This window comes from Aedes albopictus, chromosome 3, assembly GCF_035046485.1.
Source record: "Aedes albopictus strain Foshan chromosome 3, AalbF5, whole genome shotgun sequence".
Lineage (NCBI taxonomy): Eukaryota > Metazoa > Arthropoda > Insecta > Diptera > Culicidae > Aedes > Aedes albopictus.
This window is the reverse complement of record NC_085138.1, coordinates 314,533,613-314,553,601: the sequence shown is the minus strand read 5'-3', so window position 1 is coordinate 314,553,601 and position 19,989 is coordinate 314,533,613. Positions and strand designations below refer to the sequence as shown.

The 19,989-nt window shown below is 39.2% G+C and overlaps 1 protein-coding gene across 5 annotated transcripts in view; it reads right to left on the bottom strand.

Moving 5' to 3' along the window:
• LOC109425809 (solute carrier family 12 member 4) overlaps positions 1-19,989 on the bottom strand; it is an 836,994-nt gene that overhangs the window by 620,933 nt on the left and 196,072 nt on the right. The window lies entirely within an intron of this gene.

The following is a 19,989-nucleotide window of genomic DNA, read 5'->3' as shown; positions in this document are numbered from 1 at the left end:
GATAGGAGAACATGTATAAACGCCGACTTCTCTGAGGATTGGGAGCTATCAAGCCGAGTGAAAGTAGGGAGTTCTAAACGATCCACCGTCCGAGCAGGACGTTTCGGAATGGTGAACCTTCTGTCCGGTCCTAGTGTTCAACGGGATCGCTATTCAGTGACTGACAAAAATCACGGGTCGAGGAGCACGAAACGCGCCACCGATAGAGTGGGAACCATCCAGATGTCTCGAAGGCGAAAGCGGTTTCGCGTGAAAACCGCGGATAAGATCGACGGTCGTGAAGGTGACGATTTGGAGGCAAACCCTAAGCGACGGAGCAAGCAGTATGAAGCGGAAAAGATTGGGCAGAGGAAGCGAGTACCTGCGGAGAGTGAACACGGTGATAGTGCGCTTGAAGAAAATGTGATCACGAAGGCTAGGGCAAGAATAGGGTAGCGTAGCTGTATATGCAAGACATGTGACTTTGTTAAAATTTAACAATATCTCTCAATAATTCTACAGAAAGAAAGAAAAAAGCCTCATTCATTACAACCTATATTCTTTTATATTCCTTTTCAGTTCCAGGAGATTTTTTTCGCAGAGATTCAGAAATTCATTCAGATTTTTCTTTAGAAATTTCTCCACGAACTCTTCAAAGATTATCTCAGCATCCATGCAAAAAGTACTCCATAATCTATTCTTTAGCATTTTAAATTATTCCTTTAAATAATTTATGTTATTCAGAAATTTCCTCAGTGTTAAGTCAGTTCTCTTAAGAGTTCTTCCAGGATTTTTTATATTCCGCAGAATTTCCTTTAGTGATTATTACAGGTAGTGCTTCAAAGGTTTAAGAAGTTCTTCTAAGTATTCCTCCAGAATTCTTTACAAATTTGAGAAATTTCTGCAAGAACTTCACTATCATCTTTGTTCAGAAAATATTCTTGGGATTTCTCCAAGATTTCTTTAAGAAATTTATCAAGCAATTGTCCTTGAAATATTACTTCTGGAGCTCATCCAATAGCTTTTAAACCTGTTTTTTTTTAAGAATTGGGGAGGAATTTTTTTCAGGTATTCTCCCAGGCATTTGTCCAGGATTTCCTCAAAAGATAACTTCCGAAATTGCTGGAGGAATTTTTGTCCAGGAATCCTTCCGGAAAATTTTCAAGATTTTCTTCTGGAAATTTCCAAAGATAACCAAGAGTTTTTTAAGGGTTTTGTCCTGACAATCCTTCAGTGATTTCTTTGAAAATTAATTCTGCAATTATTTCAAGAATTCCCCCAGTGCTTTTGTGCAATTTCTGGAAAAAATTGTGAAAAAATCCCTGGAAAATTCTGTAACAATTTCCGCTATAATCTGTAAAGAAATATATCCTTTTGTCGATGAAGTTGCAATAGTATTTTCTAAAACAAAATCTTTAAGAAATTTCTGCAGGTATTTCTCAAGAAAAATGTTAAAGAAATGGCTAGAGGAGTTCCTTAAAAAAATCTTGGAAGGACTTTTGAAGAAATCTTTTACTTAAATTCCTGAAAAAACTATAGAATTCTAAAGAAGTCTCCAATTTTTGAAGGAATATTTGAAGAAATTTCAGAAATAACTTGAATAATTTCTGAAAAAAAAACACTGAAGAAATTTCCAACAATCCCTGTGGAAATCTCAGGAAGAACTCTCCAATGAATCTCTATAGGAATATCTGGAAAAATCACAGGGAAATTCATGAAGTAATCTCAAGAGGAAGCTCTGAAGAAGTTCCGGGGCAAACACTGTAAAAACCTCTTCGGGAAACCTTTGGTGGAATTCCTTGAAACGTTTATTGATGAATTTTTAGGAAAATTTCTGGAAAAATCCCTCAATTAAATTCTTGGAACGTTTCTGGAAGTATTTCCGAGCAATCTGTTAACGTATTACTGAAGGAACTCCTGTGGGAATACTTTGAGAAACTCCTTCTGTAAGCTTCTAAAAAAAATAATGAAGAGAAAAGCTTCTGCAAATAAAAAAGAAAAGTCTCTTGAAATATTTCTTGAAAAAAAACTTTGAGAATTCCAGTAAATATTTGTTAATAAATTTCTAAAAGAATCCAGTAAGAAATTCATCGGGTTATTCTTAGAGGAAATAACAGCGAAATTTCAGGAGAAAATCATGAAGAAATATCTGGAGGTAATGCTGAAGAAATTTCTGATTGAACTCCTGCAGAAATCGCTGGAGTAATTCCTGCCCGGACCGATGAAAGTAATAATGCAAGAACATCTGGAAGAATTCCTGCAGGATTTTTTGGATGCACCCGGGAATTTTCGATAGAATCCTTAGAACAATTACTTAACAAATCTCTTGTGGACTTCTAGAAGAAATACCTGTTCTAATTTCTGAAGGTATCTCTGGAAGGTTTTCTAAAATAACCGGAAGAATTTATGAAAGAACCTTTAAAACAATTTTTGAAGGAGTCACTGTTGAACATTTCAAAGCTATCCTTGGAAAAATTTCCAAGGGATTTTTTTTAACGAATCTCTTGAAGAATTTCTGGTGAAATCTTAGAAGGAATCCCAAAATATATAGGCCATTTTAGCAAGGGTGCTCGTTTTGGGAATTCAATATTTTATTTTTCGCTTAAGTGCTGAGAGTAACTTGGAGTAACTTCTATGACACCACTGTTTGATGGCTTCTAGAATATCCAATAAATAAACAAACGCATTTTATTACTGTGCACTGAACTACCATCAGTAGAATAGACTACATTCCACAAACATTCTAGACAGTATGTAGAAATTGTAAGCATAATTTCAAAGTGTATTGGAGGCCATTTGAATATCATGGAATGTCCAATAAGTTGCGGCCTATTTATGAAAAGTTGTTGAAACCTGGAATTCGCAAGCTTTTCTGAATTCAAATGACATAAAAAGAGAAGCCTCTGAGTTTGAGCTAAAAATATTGAGATTTAGTGGTGGCGCAAACGTCTTAAAGTTGAATTTTGGAGTAATAAAAAGGTGCTTTCACTTAAAGTGCCATAATTTTTTTTAATTTTCAACCGAAATTCGACCTTTTGTCATATTTTTTCAGATGGATTCTCAAATTAACTTGTAAAACATGAGGTTTTTCCAAAGTAACATAAATTGAGTTTTTTTTTAAGAATTTTTTTTCTATTTACAAAAAAAAATGTCTTTAGGGCCAGATAACTATTTAACCGCTTCACCAATTTCAAAACTTTAAGCGTGCTTTTTTAGATGTTTTTGCCTAAGAATACTGTGAATAAACTGTAGATTCAAAAAATGGTTTTAACATGGATAACTATCAAAAATCATTCAATTCACGTATTTTACAAGATTAATAAAAATTTTCGCCATATATTGATTGCATTCATGCAGAGTTCCCGGTATAAAGTGAAAAGTTTACTCTAAAAAATCACATGGCAACCTAAAACATCAATTTTTAGATTGTTCCGATCTTATTTTTTTCGTGTTCTAGATGTAACGAATTTTTGAGTCCTCTACTGTGTTCTATATCCTTAAATATGATGTCAAGTATCTGATTTTGAATAAACACTGCCAAAGACCGTTCAAAACTCAAATGTTACATAAAAAAATCTATATAAAGTATATTTAAGCAGTTTTTGGTAAATAAAATATTATGAGAATGATTACTAGACAACAAAAATATCTACAAAAGCACTTTGAAAGATTTAAAATTGGGCAAGCGGTTAAAAAGTTATCTGGCCCTAAAGATAACTTTCTTCGTAAAAAGAAGAAAATAACTAAATAAAATTAAAAAGAAAATTCTTATTTTACGAGATATTGTTTAAATTTTATGTTTTACAAGTTCATTCGAAAATTTATTTGAAAGAGATTCCTATAAGAAGATTGAAAATTGTAAAAAGTGTGCTATATAACCATATAACTTAGGAAGACATTGAAATAGTTGAAGATACCATTTGCAATTGGCTTCTTTAGCGGTGTTGAGATAATTCCATATTCAGAATCTGCATGCAAAAGTGAGCCGAAATCCAAATTTTCATGAATTTTGGTGCCCGGGAACCTATTTAAAAATCAATTTGAAGTTTGTATGGGAGCGATTTGTCGAATCAACCCTCGTCGCATTTTGTACTGGGTGCAGCTGTTAAACAGTTACCCAGCTGTCAAAGGATGATTTCAAAAAATCTCTTTGAAATTGATTTTAGGTACCAAAGTAAAGTTCTAAAAATCTGAAAAATATCATGGTGGCTCAGAAAAAGGTGCTCTTTCGTATAAAATAAAAAAATCGATACATTTTTCTTAATTTAAAAACCCAATTGTTAAATAAACAGTAGAAATAAAAGTAGAAAAGGTTGAAAATTTGTTTTGCGATTAGAAAAGAAGTTGGATTTGGTTGGAAGAGAAAGAGTTGGGTGAGTGACTAGGTGGCAAATTGTCAGGTTTGGTCAGACGATCACAAACGAAATTATTAAGTAGACAAGTTTATTTACAATTAGAGCCACCTTCCGCAAACACATATTCAGAGACAGGTTGGACAGCAAGCAGACTTGAGAAACCAAGTAAATGAATTGGAACCCAACCAAATTTATATAGTACAAAATTCGTAAATTTATTTTATATAACTAATTGATGTACCGTCTACCCTCGTTGGTTTGACCGCATCTAATCTGAACACTTTTTAATTTGACCCCCTTTTATCTGCACATCGTTCAAACTAAAAATGGTTCAAACGTCATTCTGCGCATGGAACGGGGTGAAACGGAACGCAGAATCAAAACAAAACAGCAAAAAGGATAACCAACAGTGTGTTTTTCGATGCCCACAGGGTTAGGGGGATTAGGGGCATAATGGACACCCGGGGCGAAATGGACACCCCTGTTTTTGCCGAAACCGTTGACTATTATGTTAAACTTTTAATGTATAAGTGTAAAGCAACAAATCATGGTTCTATTTTTCAAAAGTACCATTTATATTGCTCCAAAATAATCAAAATATCATTGAAATTGAAATATGTTCTTCATATGGTGAAATTCTTATAATTTCGAAGCAGCAGCAAATAAGATATTACGAGTGTTGGAGTGTGTCCACCATGAAAACAAATGAATTGCTACCTTGTCTACATGTATACGGAGATTTAGCAATGGATGAAGTATTTTATTTTTGATCAGAATTTACTTAAAATAGTAATTTTAATGTTGTAATCGTTTCGGGGCGAAATGAACACCGGCAATTACAAATGGATGTACGTGCATTGCATACTGTTAGGCGTTTTAGATAGTTTGGAAAAAATCAATCCGATTATTTTAGCCTAAAAGTTACTTAATTAACTTTGATGTTATATAAACTCGTCTAAGATGGAGTATTACATCTGTGGCATTGATCTTCGTTGATTACTTAACTGATCGATGTAACCAAAGAATTAGCATCAAATATGCCAGGAGTGTCCATTATGCCCCGATGGGTGTTCATTTCGCCCCGTACCATTCCTGCCAGCCCTTAAAAACACACGATGTCAAATTCGTTATTTCTTCACAATAAAGACATTCCACCTGCTGTAAATGATTGAAATACGGAGGAAACAGGTTAAAGTTGTAAGTCAACTGATAATATGTTAAGTTTTTCTTCGTTATACAGGTCTAACGCACTCATTTGCTTAGGGTGTCCATTATGCTCCTAATCCCCCTACTAGAAATTCAAATTAAAAAATGAACCCCGCTGGTTTGCATGAAATGTCATTAAAACCAACGGGGGTAGACGGTAGCCTCAAACACAAATGTACTGATTTATTAGGTCGTTGTGTTGTATGTAAAGGAAGGTAGTAGGAAAGCCAGTAGAGAAAAAATAACAAACTAACTTTGTAAGTGTGCTCATTCGAAATAAGAAAGGCAAATATGGTTTGTACCGATTTGATCCAAACATTGATCTTTTATCTAAGTGTGTATGGAAACTGATTTTGAAAATATTGCGCCATTATTTAATAAAAATCAAATACAAAAATATGATGAATGATGAAATACATCCAATTTCACCTTAAGTACTTGCAGAAGTCCAAAAAGGATGCTTTGGATGATAGCGTTGAAAATCCTAATGGAATTTCTGAAGAAATTTGCTGAATTTTTCGCTTTGGCAGTGCAGTTAGCAGCGCCAGTCGTATGTAAGCCAGAGTGTGTCAGTTCGATTCCCACTCCAGCCGGAGAAAACTCAACTACGGAAAATTCTTCATAAGACCACTGGGTGTCGTATATAATGTCCGTTGTCTAGTGTATGTTCAGTATGTACAGCTTCTGGTTAAAGACGGTGTGTAGTGTATTTTTTATGTTTCAACGGAATTCCTGATTTGATAAAAAAAATGATAAAATAGTATCTTAATAAAACTCCAAGAAAATACATGAACAAATTCTCAGTAGAACTTTCTGTCTAAAGCGTGAATAATTGATAGAAGAATTTACAAGTAAACTACAAGTGAGAACTCCTTTACAACAATATTTAGAGATAAATAAAAAATGCACTATGCTCGGTTAGTTTCAGGTCAACCATTCTGCAATGAAAGAGAATCACAAGCATTTTTCTATAAGCACTAGTGTGGGTCATCGGAACCGTTTTCTCAGATCAAAGCTTTTCTGGTTCCGTTTCGGGTCCTGAGTATCTGTGCAAAATTTGAGCACGATCGGTTGCGTCTACACTTTGCGCATTGCAATTGAAATTTGTATGCGATTTTGTATGGGAAAAAAATACATTTTTACATTTTTGTCATAAGTCGAAAAAGTTTGTCTGAAACTTTTTAACCGATACTGTAAAATGATAGCCTAGGATGTTCTGAAAAACTTTGTTGAAGACCGCAAAGCGATCCGATGCATGTGAAAATAGTTATAATCAACGAACCGCTTGCATGTGTTTATGTTTTAACATGTAAAGGAATAACAATAGCAACAAAATCATGCTGTTTCACCAAGCAATGCCAACGCTAAATTTTTTTCATGAGCATCAGATCACTTCGCGGTCTTTGACAAAGTTTTTCAGAACACCCTAGGCTATGTTTTAACTTATATGATTTTAGAAAAAATCGAGCTTGTTATGAGAGAAATGCAAAAAAGTGTGTTTTTCCATGTAAAACCCAATATAAACATCAAACGCGATGCGCAAAACGTAGACATAATCGATCGTGCCCAAATGTTGCATACTTATTTGGGTCTTGAAATGGGAACAAAAAAGCTTTGATCTGATGGGATTCCATTGATTTTTTCATTATTCCATATAAACGATGACCCACTCTAATAAGCACTGACAACATTTGATTGGCTAAATTTGCATTGACCATTTGCCCGGTATCCATTGGCCAACTCTCAATCATCTACGGAAGCAAACAAAGTTTCCTTGAATGGGGTAAAACCTTATCGAAGCCTTTTTGGCCATTTTCCTAATATTCATTCTATTGGCATGAGATTCCGATCACGTCCGGCGTGGCCAGAGAAGACAAATTAATTTAATTACTAAAGCACAACTTGCAGCAGAGCTGGCTGGACTGTCTTCGATGGATGGCTCTTCTAGTTTGAAAGATAGAACAACTTTTTCCTTAGCCAAACTTTAACTTGACGGTTGCTGTTTTTTTCCTAGCTTGGGCTGCGTCAACCAACTAAATCAAATTAAGGTAAATCTTCCTCTCGACGATCTCGTGAATCCACTGCTGCTTAGTAGTTTAGATATGCCGACCTAAGAACGAAAAAAAAACTTTTTGGCAACCAAGTTTCGCTTCCAAAATTTCGATGCCATCGACCCAGCATGGATGCCAAGTTAAATAAAGTTGAGAGCACAGCCCGCCTTTCATTCCAAGCTCCCCAATTCCAACTGCCTGTTTGTTTTCCAACTAAAATATGCTTGACCTATTCTTTCCCCCCCCCCCCTACTCGGGTTCTCTCCGGAGACAAGAAGGGGGCACATTTCCCATCAAGTTATGCAGAAAATCGAATCTCCGAAAAGTAACCTCTCATTGCGGATCTGGTTTCCCACATTTCACAAACTGCTCAACCGAGGTGAAAAACATAGAACTGAATGTTTCCAGTTGGCATGATTCCTTCTGTCTCGGTGTTTCGGGGCTACCATCCATTCCAAAGGCGAGCTGGATGGTTACGCAACGTGGCCAACGCCTTTCACACAGAAACGAAGCGTTACAATGGGAAAAAGGTGGGAAAGTGGCAGAGGGGTCGATACCAATCGGATCGCTTTCCACATTGGGGAGTCATAACAATTTTGCTGTAACCAATTTATCTCCGGTGCTCGTTCTAGCGTCGTCGTCGCCGTTGAAAGCTGGCAGCCACCCACCCTCACCCGTTCGCTGGATATCTTCCAGATTAAACGGTTGAACAATACCGTGGGCGCTCACCGTGCTCCGTTCTTGCTGCTGCAGAGGTACCAATATCGGGGAGCTATCACGTTTGCCGTCGTCGCCGGTATTGTTGGCAGCCGCGCGATGAGTTTATTCAGACGCTGCTGCGGCGAAGAATCATGTGTCCCAACGGCGGCGGCGGTAGCAGAGAATTGGAAGCATCCATGGCTGACTGGTGGATTAAAATATCTAGTAAATGACAACGGCATCGACGACGATGCTCGATGGTGGCGATGCGATGGGTGGAGACTATGAATATTCATTGTAAACTTATACAGCAAACATGGTGGTTATGTTCGATATGTTCCGATTTTTGCAAAAGCTGCTGGACAAATTTATCTTTATCAATCGAGCTCAGTGACTGACGGAGTCGATGTGTACCCATATCACAGTACGTGAATGCAGAATAGGCGTTTAACCGTTGTTGGGTTACGCTTTATCACATGATTTTTGGGCTGCAAATTCGTGAGTCGACTACATGAATGGAACTCCGGTTCTAGCTTTCGGAAGCTTCTCCAGGATTTTTTCTTGAGTCTTCTTTGGGAACTTCTAATGAAATTTCTCGTAAACTTTATCTTGAAACTAGTACCCAGGTTTTATAAAAATGCGTCCAGAAATTTCTTCTACGATTCTTGCACCAATATCATTGGGATTTTTACAGGAATAGACCCCTTTAAAATATGCAGTTCCTGATGTTTTTTTACAGATATTCTAAGATTCTTTCTTGTTTTATATTTCAAGAGGTTTTTCTCAGATTATATGTATATTCAGCGATCCTTTTAGGAAATTATTTAGAAATTTCTTTGAAAGTGTTTTTCCTAGAAGTTCCTGTAAGGTTTAAAAAAAATTTCAGGGTGACCTACAGGGGATAGACAAAATGATCGGAACAGGCAAAATTTTCCCTTTTCAAAAAATGTTCAATTAGCTGTAACTTTTCGAAAAGTGCATCAAATATTTTCAAATGTTCACTGTAAGCTCTGTAACAAGTTGTGTATCTGTGGACAAAATTTGGAAAAGATCGGGCTATTCTGCACGAAGTTATAAGCATTTTAGAAAAAAAAAAAGAATTGTCCGATAGCCAACTTTTAGCTGTTATATCTCCCGGATTCAATGAACCGAATGCAATGAAATTTTGACTATTTACGACTTCTATAATGAGCTCTGAAAAACGTTTCACTCAACTTGATATTATTAACAAGAGGAAAAGTTATAGCGATTTCATTTATTTAATGTTTTTTAGTAAATTGGTCTATTTTTAATTTGCATCCCATTACTTTTTCAATGAATTGCCGGCTATGTTGTTACTTTCTATCAAAACATATTTATATTCAAGACAATTAGAGGGAATATAAATTAACTATACAGTCATACCTCGATATAACGTAACTCGATATAACGTAACTTTTACCTCGATATAACGTAACTTTTTTTTTGGTTCCAACTTTTCACTATTTTAATAATAAGAGTGATTTACACAATTTTCTATATGATATTACACCCCTCCTGGAACCAAGCCTGCTATCCAGTTATGGGTTATACGATCAATTTTAAAGTATTATAAGAGTTTTCGGTGTCACTGTCGATGAGAAATATTATATAGCTCTTCACAGAACAAACATTACATCTTCTACTCATTATTGACATTACATCCCCACTGGAACATAGCCTTTAAACTCCAAACGAGATGACAGCAGACAGCATTGGAAGTGAACTTGATTTTGTGTGATACTGGGTGTAAGAACGTCAATAACGGTCCACTTTGTCTTAGAGTAAATTTTGCAGAAAATCACTAGAGAAATTCTCTGATAAATCCCTGGAGGAACTTCTTGAGAAATCACTGGAGATATTTGCGAAGAAATTCTCGGAAGATCTCTTGAAGGAATTCCTAAAGACATTCCTGAATAAATGGTGGAAATCCTGGAGGAATGCCTGGAAAAAAAAATCGTGCTTCATCCTCGGAGGGATTTCTACCGCAATAAACACAGTTATTCCTGGTAACATTCAGGGGCGGTCTTTAATTACATAAGAAACTCCTGTATAAATCTCAACAGGAACTTCTGGAGAAATTCGTGCACTGGTGGAATCCTAGTTTGATTCTCAAGAAGGGCCAGTGAGAATCCATGGAAAAAAAAACCCAGGTTGAATTCCTGGAGTAATTAAAAAAAATCCTGGATGCATTCCAGGAAGAATTCCTGCAAAAATCAAATAAGGAATATCTGGAGGAATCTTTGAAGAAATTTCTAGTGGAACTATTTGTTATTTTTGGAAAAATCCTTACAGTACTTTTTTAAAGAATTACTTCTTTATCTCAGATGGAAATATCCAAGGAATCTCTGGAGAAATCACATACATTTTTTCAGTGGAATCAGAAGAGGAAATCTTTTGGAAACTCCGTCAAATTGTGCTGGATGAGTTGCAGCAAGAATACCTGGGTGAACCTTGGAAAACACCCCAAGTAACACACTTGTTATAGAAGATTCACAGCGGCGCAGGTTTTCATGTCACAGAAGTCACTGCGATTTACTTCTAGCAAGTAAGAATTCATTTGTTAGAAGTAAGTCACAGTGACTCCTGCGCAACAATACCCACACCGCCGTGAGTCTTGTGCGACAAATGTGTTACTTGGGACTCCTCGAACAGGAATAGTTGAAATATTGGAACTTAATTGGAGTGACTGAAGAAATCCTAGTAGAAATTTTAAGAGGAACGACAGAATTAAACCTTGGAAAAATCTTGGACAGAATAAATCTTCACTCTTTGGCGAGCGTTCGTGCGAGACAGTCGCAACTTTTCGTTCGTCCGGTTTGTCTCCCGATACTATCCAGTTCGGTGGCTTTTTCCAGTGCTAGTTTTCCGAGTGATCAAGTGTTGAAGTGAAAATCCCTAGTGGGACGCGTGCGGTTGGCTAGGCCACAATTTTTGCCGCAAAAGTTCGTTTAGTTTGAGTAAAGTTCACGTTTTCATTTTATCACGTGGCGCATTGACCGATTATCGAGCACATCAGTGCAGCACCCCCCGCACACCGCGCCGCTCGCGCGGCCGTGATCGGCTTCTTCCAGTGAGTACCCAAGCTCATCGTCGTCGACAGCAGCAGCCCACCGAGAGAAGAGCAGAGAGCGTTCAACCGCCGCACACCAGCGCAGCGTCGGGCGCTCAGCAGCAGCTCGCTTCCTCCCTGTGCGGGCCATCCGATCGCTTGGACCTGTCGTCGTCGAGCCTGTGGCTAAACAGAGTGCACAAAGATAAGTACATAAAGTTACCTCTCGTTGTTCCCCCCTCTCCACTGACTCTTTGATTAGATTTAATTTGGTACATAAGCAGTTTTTTCTCACTTTTCCTGTAGCGTTAATTTTGTCCCTTGTTTTTTGATTATTTCTCGTCCCTGTGATAGTGGTAGTTTAAGATTTTTGAGTGACCCGTGGTGGTAGTTAGCTACCACAATGGGCGATGATGATGATGGCGGGGGAACATCGTACCGCATCAACGAAGCTTCGTTATTGGCATCGGACTGCTCGAGCCAACAAGGCGATGTAAATGCTAATCCCTTTGTCTCCCTTCACCCTGGTGCTTCTGCAATGGACACCAACAGTAAATCTGTTTCGACGTCCCCCCGCCTCAAGGCCTACCCTCCCGACTTTGGCGGGCCATATGTTGTTTTCTTCCGACCCAAAGGCAAACGTTTGAACACCGTTCAAATCAGCAAGGATCTGACTAAGCGGTATTCTTCCGTTGTCTCCATTGACATGGTCGGTACAGCTAAGCTTCGGGTGACAGTAGGCGACCGAAAACACGCTAATGAGATTGTGGCCTGCGAGTTGTTTACACTTGAGTACTTCGTTTACCTACCAAGCGCGTCGATAGAGATTTCGGGGAAGGTCGCCGACGCATCTTTGACCTGCGAAACGATCATGCAAGGCTGTGGTCGTTTCCATAACCCTTCTCTCCCTCCTGTCCAGATACTGGATTGCCGGCAACTGCATTCGGTGTCCCAGGAGGGCGAGAAGAAGGTTTACACACCATCTGAAGAATTTTCTGTGACCTTCTCCGGATCTGCATTACCAGATCTGCTGGTGATTGGCAAACTTCGGCTACCTGTGAGGCTGTATGTACCGAAGGTAATGAATTGCATCAATTGCAAGCAGCTGGGCCACACCGCCCAGTACTGCAGCAATAAACCTCGCTGTGCAACATGCGGGGAGAGACATGTGGACGGTGCGTGTAAAACGCCGCCCAAGTGTGTTTATTGTGGCAGCGACCGTCCACATGATCTGATTGATTGCCCAAGGTACATACAGCAGAAAAAACATCAAAAACGATCGCTGCAGCAGCGATCACGGCGAAGCTACGCCGAAATGCTGAAAAAAGCTGCCCCGACCGTTGAATCCCGTAACATCTACTCGTCTTTATCTCTCGATGATCAGGGCTCTGACTCTGAGGTCGGGGACGGGGTTCCCTTTGTTTTCAAGGGTGAAACGAGGAAACGGATGAGGCTCCAGAGACCCACCAAAAAACCTCGGAATCTGCCTAGCAGCGACCCCCAACCCACCATGACAAATTTGAAGAGTGGTAAGAAAGCCACAAAACGTTCCCCTCCGGGATTCAAAATCCAGGACGAACGAGACTTTCCATCACTCCCGGGAACATCTAAAATCCCAGATGTCCCTCGTTTTTCGAATTCTCAACCGGAAAGACAGCATTCGGAGCACCAGGAGCAACCTCAGGGTGCGCCATTGTTTACGCTCTCTGGCATTGTAGACATCATCCTCAGCTTCTTCAATGCTTCAGACTCCGTGAAGAACATTGTAAAAGGACTTCTTCCTTGCGTGACCCCTCTTTTGAAGCAGTTGGCTTCTAAAATGCCCCTCCTTGCGACAATCGTATCTTTCGATGGCTAATTTAACCACCGAGGTCGAAGATACGATTTCGGTTCTACACTGGAACTGTCGTGGTATTACACCGAAATTAGACGTTTTTAAATTTTTAGTTTACAATTTACAATGCGATGTTTTTGCACTATCCGAAACATGGCTGACACCTGATGTAACCTTACCTTTTCCCGATTATAATATCATTCGCCTTGATCGATCCGACTCTTACGGAGGGGTGCTTCTAGGGATCAAGAAGCAGCACTCATTTTACAGAGTCGATTTTCATCCGATGACAGGCATTGAAGCCGTCGCATGTGAGGTGACTATCCGAGGTTTTTCCCTCAGTGTTGCCTCCATATATCTTCCACCGAGAACTGCAATATTTCGCAGGGATCTCGCCCACATCTGCTCGGTTATGCCCGAGCCTCGGCTGCTCATGGGAGATTTCAACTCCCATGGTACAGGCTGGGGGGAACTGTACGATGACAGCCGTTCAACGTTGATATATGACCTCTGCGACGACTTCAACATGACAATTTTGAATACCGGAGAAGTTACACGAGTGGCACCTCCAGCTCAAGATGGCAGCCCTAGAAACAGCCGATTAGACCTCTCAATCTGTTCGAGCTCACTATCGCTGGAGTGTACATGGAAGGTTATCCAGGATCCTCATGGTAGTGATCATCTGCCGATTGTTGTTTCTATTTCCAATGGGTCACATCAACCTCCATCTATCGACATCGCCTACGATCTCACCAAGCACATTGACTGGGAGAAGTACGCAGAAGCAATTATCGACGGTGAACAATCGGTAGAAGTCCTTCCACCGCGGGAAGAGTATCAGTTTCTATCAGAACTGATCATCAGTAGTGCGCGTCAGGCACAACGTCGACCAGTGCCAGGTCCGTCGGTTCGCAGGAAACCCCCCAATCCGTGGTGGGATAGTGAGTGTACAGAAATATATCGCGAGAAATCCGCGGCGTTCAAAGAGTTTCGGAAACGCGGTTCGGTCGAAAACTTCAAGCGGTTCGCTTCCCTTGAAAGCAAGTTCAAGAACTTGGTCAAGGCGAAGAAAAGCGGTTACTGGCGTCGGTTCGTCGAGGGTTTGTCGCGCGAGACTTCGATGAGAACTCTTTGGAACGTCGGTAGAAGAATGCGTAACGCGTCGTCGGTCAACGAGGATCGAGAAAGCTCTCCTCGATGGATCCTCAAGTTCGCAAAAAAAAGTTTGTCCAGATTCCGTGCCCGTGGAGCGAATAATTCGTGATGTTTCCGACGATAGGGACGACATGGATAGGCCGTTTTCAATGATTGAATTCTCACTTGCTCTTCTTTCATGTAACAATTCCGCTCCAGGAATGGATCGAATCAAGTTCAACTTGCTTAAAAACCTCCCCGACGTCGCTAAGAGGCGCTTGTTGAACTTGTTCAATCAGTTCCTGGATAACAACATCGTTCCGGATGATTGGAGACAAGTGAGGGTGATAGCTGTTCAAAAACCCGGGAAACCCACGTCGGATCATAATTCGTACCGTCCAATCGCGATGTTGTCTTGTCTACGGAAGCTGTTGGAGAAGATGATTCTCTTTCGACTGGACAAATGGGTTGAATCGAATGGCGTGTTGTCAGACACACAGTTTGGTTTCCACAGAGGCAAAGGTACGAACGACTGTCTTGCGTTGCTTTCTTCAGAAATTCAGCTTGCCTTTGCTCAAAAGCAGCAAATGGGCTCAGTGTTTTTGGATATTAAGGGTGCTTTTGATTCAGTTTGTGTCGATGTTCTTTCCGACAAACTACACGACTGTGGCCTTTCCCCAATTCTTAACAACTTTTTGTATAATTTGCTGTTTGAGAAGCAGATGAGTTTCGCTCATGGTGACTTGACAGTTTCACGAATTAGCTACATGGGCCTCCCCCAGGGTTCATGTCTAAGCCCCCTTCTTTACAACTTTTATGTTAGAGACATAGATGATTGTCTCATGGAAAACTGCACGTTAAGGCAGCTTGCGGATGACTGTGTTGTCTCTGTAACGGGATCAATAGCAGTCGATCTGCAAGGACCACTACAGGATACTTTGGACAATTTGTCTACTTGGGCTCTCAAGCTGGGTATCGAGTTCTCTCCGGAGAAAACTGAGATGGTTGTCTTTTCTAAAAAACACAAACCGGCAAAGTTTCCGCTCGTTCTGATGGGTAAGACAATCACTCATAGCATGTCTTCACAATACCTCGGCGTCTGGTTCGACTCCAAATGCACCTGGGGGAAGCACATTGTGTATCTGATACAGAAATGCCAAAAACGAATCAACTTTATGCGAACTATTACCGGAACATGGTGGGGAGCACACCCGGAAGATCTGATCAGGCTGTACCAAACAACCATTCTATCGGTTTTAGAATACGGTAGCTTCTGTTTTCAATCCGCGGCGAAAACACACTTGCTGAAGCTTCAACGGGTTCAGTACCGTTGCCTTCGGATCGCGTTAGGTTGCATGAACTCGACTCACACAATGAGTTTAGAGGTACTTGCTGGTGTACAGCCTCTGACAGACCGCTTTGCGGAGTTGTCGTTCCGGTTCCTCATCCGATGCGAGGTTGTGAATCCGTTGGTCATAGAAAACTTCGAAAAGCTGCTCGAACAGAATCCCCAAACTCGTTTTATGAGTGTGTACTACTGGTACATGACGCTGGAGGTAAGCCCATCTCCGGTTAACACCAATCGTGACAACTTCTCAGACTTCGACAGCTCCTCTGTGGATTTTGATCTCTCTATGAAGGATGAGATCACCGGTATACCGGAATCTTTTCGTTCCATAGGTATTCCACAAATTTTTGCAAGTAAGTTCGGGCATGTTAGCGGGGCCAGACAGTTCTTCACAGATGGTTCCAAAACCGATGATTCGACTGGATTCGGTGTCTACAACGAATTTCATAGCGCCACCTTTATGCTTCAAAAGCCATGTTCGGTATATATTGCTGAGCTAGCGGCTATATACTACACCTTAGAGTACATTCGCACTCTCCCACCTGAGCACTACTTCATTTTTACCGACAGTCTAAGCTCTCTGGAGGCTGTTCGGTCAATGAAACCGATGAAGCACTCAGCGTACTTCCTGAAAGGAATACGCCAAGTCTTGAGTGCTTTGTCCAAACGCTCATACATCATCACCATAGCTTGGGTCCCTTCACATTGCTCAATTCCGGGCAATGAGAAAGCGGACTCTCTGGCTAAGGTGGGCGCTAGCGAAGGCGATATTTATGAGCGTCAAATCGCCTTCGACGAATTTTTTGCATTGGCCCGTCAGGAGACCTTGATCAGCTGGCAACACAAATGGAGAGATGGAGAGATGGGTAGATGGTTGCACTCCATCATTCCACAGGTGTCGAAGAAGCCATGGTTCAAAGGGTTGGATTTGAGCCGCGATTTCATTCGTGTAATGTGTCGGTTGATGTCCAACCACTATTTGTTGAACGCACATACCTTCCGTGTTGGGCTCTCAGAAAGCAATCTCTGTGTCTGTGGCGTGGCTTACCAGGATATCGAACATGTCGTGTGGGGATGCAATGAGTATCGTGAGGTCAGATCTGAGCTACATGAAATTCTCCGGGTCCGAGGAAAACAACAGAAACCCGTTAGAGAAGTGTTGGCAGGACTTGATTTGGAATACATGAACCTGATTTACCAGTTTTTGAAACGTGTTGATGTCAGAGTTTGATGTAGTACGTTCCTTGTTTTCGTTGTCCGCCTTTTGGTTTTGTTGTTCGCCCCTGTCTGTCGTCACCCCCTTCCGTTTGTCCTCTTCTTGTCGTTTTCTACCGATAAAGTCCTTTCTTTTTGGTTCCGTTACAGATATGGACAATTTGTCCCATCAAAGTTTTAGTATAAGTTAGCAAATAATTTAGTTTTAAACCCATAAATCCGTCCTTCCCATTTTTTTTTCTTCAATCCTTAACCTCGAAACAGCCGCGAGTACTTCGGCTTCCCAAACTAACATAGTTTTAAGGCAGTAATAAATTGTAAAATGTATAACCATTGTAAAAAAAACAAAAGATTTCGGCTCAGTTATGCCCATGTGGCGCCCGAGCCTTCCAAATAAACGAATAAGTAAAAAAAAAAAAAGAATAAATCTTGAAAAGCAAATCTTTTTCTGCATCCTACAGAAATCCCTTGAGAAACCACTGGGGAAATTCGTGGAGGAATCATATCAAGAACATATGGAGCAATTAAGGCAGGCGTTCCTAAAGATATCATAGCAGATATAAAACTCCGTAAGAATTTATGGAGGAATCATAGAAGATTGAAGGATCCTTGGATAAATATCTTTAGAGAACTTCAGGATGAATCACATGAGGATGCACTCAACCATAAACTCCTGGGTCACCCTGGGTGAATTCCCGATTTTTTTTCTAGAGGAATCCCGAGAGGAATTCTTGAAGGCATCAACGGATTATAATTTTCACTGCGTCCCATAGATTTTTTACTTATAACCACACCAATAGATAACGCTTGACGTTTGGCCAGTTCTATATGCAAAAAAGGGGAAGAATCTTGATTTATGTGACATTGGCTTGAATAGTTAAATATAAAGATACATGCTAAGTATTCGACTTATGTATGATCTTACAAACTTTTAAAAATATACATACATATAAAATTCAATGATGAAAAAATATATATATAAGAAAGGCTGGAAATCACTGTTGGGTGATTAACATAATCTTTTTGGTAATTTTCTTTTTAAAATATGTATTTAAAACGAAATTGGTGAAACAAATTTTTTGCTTCGATATAACGTAACTTCGATATAACGTAACGAAAATAAAATTGCAGTTACGTTATATCGAGGTATGACTGTAATAAGCATCTCGAATTTTGAAACGATGTTGAAATTTGAGAAAATTTGGTGTTTTATTAGAAAAATAATCAAATCGTTATATTTTTCATCCGTGTAAAGAATTTTAAGTTAGGTCAAAAAATTTTCAAGGCTCATTATATAAGTCATAAACGGTCAAAATTGCATTGCATTCGGTTCACTGAATGCGGATATATAACAGCTCAAAGTTAGCTATCGGATAAATATACCTTTTTTCTAAAATCTTTATAACTTCGTGCAGAATAGCTCGATCCCTTCCAAGTTTTGTCCACTGATACACAACTAATTGATCAACTTACAGTAATAATTTGAGAATATTTGAAGGGAAAATTTTGCCTGTCCCGATCATTTTGTCTATCCCCTGTAGAATTTATTTAAACCTCTATTCAGCGATTTTCTCAGAGAATTTCCCTAGGATGTTTAAGGATGTTTCCCAGCAAATTTTCCAAGAAATTCTTCTATGATCATCTGCAGAGTGGTCTCCAGTTCTCCCAGTATTTTTTCATCGTTTCCTCAATTAAATCTCATTTTGTTTTTCAAATGTTCTCTAAAAGTATTCTCCTGATTTATTCATATCTGCACAATTATCTTCAGAAATTTCTAGGGGAAAGACAGACAAGAGTAAACCTCCAGAGGTATCTTCAGGGAGTTTTCGCAATGATCCTTCCGAAAATCATCCTGGAATCTCAAAGATTTTTTTTAAGCATTTCTTCAAGATTTCCCCCAGTACCTTTGTCTGCAATTTTCGCAGATAGTTTTTTTAAGAGCTACTTTCAAAAGTTCCACATACTTCCTGGATTTCTTCAGAAATACATACAAAAAATTTCAAGAAATTTCTTAGTTTCCCCACAAGCTTCCCATTATTTTTATTCTAGGAATTAAGTTGGTATTTTGAAGAGTTTCTTCAGGTACTCTTTCATACATTTATATGGGGATGCTTCCTGAAATAACTCAGAAATAGCTTCAGGATTTTTTTTCAAGAATTATTCCAAAAAGTTTTCAAAAACTTCTTCTATGAATCTCCAATGGCTTTTTGTGGGATTTCTTCAGTCAATCATCAGGAATTTCTTTGGAAATTCCTTTAGATTTTTTTCAAGAATGTTTTCTAGTTTTTTTTTTTCTGTGTAATCATCAATTCCGATGTATCATTAATTTCTGCAAGAATCTCTAAAGGAACTCCAAGAAACATTTCTGAATACATATAAAAATCCCTGAATTACTTATAACCACAAGCAATTCTTGGAGAAACCCTTGGAACAATTTCCGAAAGAATCTCTGTAGGAATTCCAAAGAATGTTTTGGATGTACTTCTTAAGAATTCGTGATAAAATTCATGTACAATAAAAAGCTCTGAAACTCTGAATAAGATACTGGGAATATTTTTGAACGAATCTCTGAAAGAATATTCACAGAAATCTTCAGTATAATGGAGAATCCCTGTGGAAATCTTAAGAAGAAGCCTATAATGTTAAGATATTCATCTGATGAAATATTACAGAAATTATTGTAGGGAACCCAGGAGGAATTCCCAAAGAACTTCCTGGAGAAATCTTGAGTATTTCTAAATGAATTCCTGTCTTGAGATATATCGAAATGAATTCCTAGAACTTCTGAATTCCGTAAAGAAACGGAGGAGAAATTCTTGGATTTATCCATGAAGAAAAATTTCTGGAAAAATACATTAAGGCAGTCCTGACGGAATCTCTGTGTGAAGTGATGCAGGAATTTCTGGAGGAATTCTTGCCTGAGTCACTGAAAGTAATAATGCAGTGAAGGAATTCCTGAATTGTTGGATGAATACCTGAAGAAAGTTGTTCGGTCTGAGCAAAACTCCGATTGGCTTCTTAAAGCAATAGCTGTACAAGTTTTTGCAGGAAACTGTCGAAGATATTCGGAACAAAATTTTTATTTTGAAAGATTTTCT